Consider the following 4,332-nt stretch of genomic DNA (forward strand, 5'->3'; position numbering starts at 1 on the left):
TTAGGGCACTAACCACCATCTACTGGCGGCGAAACTAATATAATGCTCAATCGAACCCACTAATACTCTAAACTTCAAGGAACCTAAGTTCCTACTGAAAGTTCCCGAATTCTCGAACCATACCCTTCCTCTTTCATGAATTCCAAACTGGACGATAACCCTCTAAAAACCCTCAATACTCATTCTTCTCTAACACATACAACACTTCAATGTCTCATGCAAGAAACAACATCTCATAATCATAGCATAAACAAGATAAGGTAGAAAACATATCGACTGACACCTCTAGCTTAGATCTGATCTCCTCGGTCACAAGCTGATAAACACGCCCTAGAGCCTTCAGAGGCTCTGCTCAACCCTGACCGCCGTCAGTAAGTCTCAAAGTGGCTGGCGTTGGGGCCTGCACTGACATGGCAGCTAACAGAGGACACTGGGGCTTCATATGGCCCACCTTATCACAATGATAACAAAGTCGAACTCTGGCAGCTAGAGCATGTTGCCTGCAATCCCTGGCTATGTGGCCCTCCTTGCTACACTTGTGGCACCCAGAAGAAGAACGACAACTTCCCTCATGCACCTTGCCGCACTTCCCACAAGTGCGACTCCTCTGACCTCCTTGACGATAATCAGTGGGCCTCATCCACTTTGGTGCAGGCTGCAACTGCACTGGGGCCTGCCTCTGCTCTCTCAACTGGAGCTCAATCTCTAACTCGCGCCACCTAGCGGCTTCCTACAAATCCAACAAGGTACTACACCTCTGCGTGGATACAAACTGCCTGATGTCCATCTTGAGCATATTCAGATATCGAGACATCTGAGCCTGCTCTGAAGCAAACTCCGGGCAAAACATCTCCCTCTCAGTGAACATCCTGGTGATCTCTATCACTGACTTTGAACCCTGCTTCAGTTCCAGGAACTCCTAAGTCAACCTCTCTCTCTCAACCTGCGGAACATAACGAGTAATGAACATTTCCCGGAACTGATCCCACGATACCATAGCCCGCTGCACATTAGAATAAGATCCCATGGTCAACCTCCACCAATCCTTCGCCTCGAGCCTCAAAAGGTTCAGAGCACACCTCACCTTATGATCCGCAAGGCATGAACACGTGAAGAAACAACCCTCCACGTCTGACAACCACCTCATAGCAACGATTGGATCCTGAACTCCATCAAAAGTAGTAGCTTCGTATTGTCGAAATCCCGATACTGAAAGCCCCGACTGGCTCCTCCCTCTGCCGCGGCTGCTGTCTCTGCCAGAGCCGCATAACGCTCATCAAAATACTAAACCATGGCAGTCTAGATCGACCCAAACAGTTCCGGCAACTCAGCCCGAAACATAGCAGCAACCTCATAATGCAGGATATCACGAATCCTAGCATCCAACTCATCCGTACTCATCTGGTCAATGACTTCAGGTGGTACTGATCCATCCTGGCCACCCTCTCCTGCTCCCGATCCCGAACTGGATCCTACCTCCAGACGTCTTGCATCCGCCATACTGAAATAAACCATAAGAATCTCAGATACCTCGCATAACCGCCGAGAACTATCCTCTAACCAACAACCTAGGGGTTGTGACTTCCTTGAAACGCGTATGGGTCTTGTGCTTTCAGTAGTACGGGCTCATACAACCTTCCACACCTACCCATATTTGTCTCAAGTATCACAACAACACCCTAAGCACAAACATACATAGCAAGCACTCAATCCTCACCCCTAGAGGAATACCGAAAAGCTCATATCAAGGAAACCCTAGGCTAGCAGGCATCATAAATCAGGCAATTCTATCATGCAATTCCTGAAGATCCCTAGCCTAGTACTAGCATGCTGTTCTAACATATCTCAAAACAAATAACTTGTATGGTATTTTGGGGTAACTTACTGGCTCCGGCTGATCCTACCCTTTGCGTCTTCCTTTAGTTATTTGAAAACCAATTAAAAACCATTTTTGAAAACCTCTCCTTGATTTGAGACTGGGTTCACACGAATGTTCCTCCAATTCGCTCAAACCAAGGCTCTGATACTCACTTGTAACGACCAAAAATTTCAACCAAATTAAAACATTTTATCTCATTCAAAAACCGTTACGATCATAAATCTTGTTTTCAAAATAGTTTAAATATCAGAGTATTTCCCCAGAACCATATCACATAAAGCATAAACATGAGGAGCAGTACGATCACGCCTTCGCCTTGCCACGATCTCCTGAAGCATCTGAAATAATAAACCACAACTGTAAGCCCGAAAGCTTAGTGAGTTCCCCCAAAGTACTCATCCACACATAATCATATGCATATAGCAAGAACAATATACTTCGGGTCCAATCAACCTTCCGGTTGGAATACCCCCGGCCCTCAACCATCGGGTTGGAATGCCTACATAAGTCGAGCCCAATCATCCTAACGGGATGGAATACTCTCGGCCCATAACCATCGGGTTGGAATCCCCAAACACCTCTACGTACAACAATAGCTACTATGGGTCCAATCATCCTTTAGGATGGAATACCCCAGGCCCCTTAACCATCGGGTTGGAATGTCAACATGCTAAGAGTCCAATCATCCTACTTGGATGGAATACTCCTGGCCCACAACCATCGAGTTGGAATGCCCCACTTCCTATACATACAGTAACTACTACTACTACCATTACTATTACTATGGGTCCAATCACCCCTCGGGATGGAATACCCCAGGCCACTCAACCACCAGGTTGGCATGCCAACATACTACGAGTCCAATCATCCTACCTGGATGGAATACTCCTGGCCCACAACCATCAGGTTGGGATGTCAATATACACTAGCAGACATGCACACATAACAGGCAACCACATACAGAACCAACACACTAGGGCCCTATCATCCTACCGTGATGGAATACCCTCTGCCACTGCTCAACATACATAACCCGCAGGTAACCTCCTACCAGCATGCATAAGGCAAGACCAACTACCGGTCTCTAAATAATCACTACCCAACTACCAGGGCACATATCCAACAAAGCTAGTCGTCATACAACTATCAATTTCTCTAGGATACTAAGCTAACAAAGCATGTCCTCATAACGCTATCCTGTCTACGAGGATACTAGCAAGCATATTATCACGTAACATCACAGGCTCTAACAACAATTTAAAGGGTCGGCCTTGGTGCCTTAGAACCTTGAGTACAGTGAGGAAAACTCACCTTACAACTGCCGGAATCCTGCAACTCTCTGACTGCTGACTCGCTGGGAATCCTAACTATCATATGAAAACCATCACATTAGAAACCATCATACTTTCTAGACCAATGGCCCACAATACTCATTAAGTGCATCATCCTCATATTGGGCCAAGAGCCAAAACCAAATCCTCATGCAAAGCCCAATATTGGCCTAATTTACTAAATTGGGCCCACCTCACCAAATGGGCCTAGATCCAAGGTCCATGATAATTATTAGGTTCAATTTACTCCATCCATATTGTTCAGGTACGGCCCAAGCCCAGCTACCCCAATAACAGCCCACACACTCAAGGCCCAAAAATGAAAACTCAACAGAGGGCGTACGATGGGCGTACCCCTCTTGGTACGCTGGGTGTACATTGATGCTCGCGGACTGGGATCGGGACATAGACCCACGACGCTTGGCGTGCATCCGCTTACGCGGGGCGTATGCGCGCTGATCTAAAACTCCTTTTAAGTCCTTAATGGCTTAAGCTCTTAAGCCCAAACTTCAGATCTATCGACCAATCATGTCTAGGACTCATAAAGTCTCAAACTTTATTACTTGGGACGTCCATAAAGCTCTTAAATCAAGGTCTTAACCCATTATGACCTACCTACTTCTTACATGGGACAACCAAAGCCATTGACACCCCATATTTCTTACTCAAGACCTCTCCAATGGTCTGAAAGGACAACTCATCTTAACCAAAACACACCATGCATCAAGATGGCGGCTTTTGGGACAAGAAGGATGTCAAACCTTCACCATACTTAGATCTACACAAAATGGATGTCAAGTAAGAAGCTTTATACCTTTAGGAGCTCTTGAACCACCAGAAGACTTCAGATCTACACGTTGGCCCTCTTCCTCTACTCACTAGATGCAACACCTTCTTCTCGAAACACTCCAAATTCACTTCAAAAGCTCACACACTCAAGAAGTTGGCTATGCTTTGGGGAAAATGGCTCTAAACAGTGGAGGCTAGGGTTTGGGAGGGTTATGAGCTCTTAAGGTTGTTTAAATAGCCTCCACACCTGAAATATTAGGTTTTCTAGATGATAGATGTACGCTGGGCGTAATTCCAGTACACTGGGCGTACGTCGAGGGACCCCGAATTTCA

Source organism: Lactuca sativa, chromosome 2 (genome assembly GCF_002870075.4).
Source record: "Lactuca sativa cultivar Salinas chromosome 2, Lsat_Salinas_v11, whole genome shotgun sequence".
Classification (NCBI taxonomy): Eukaryota; Viridiplantae; Streptophyta; class Magnoliopsida; order Asterales; family Asteraceae; genus Lactuca; species Lactuca sativa.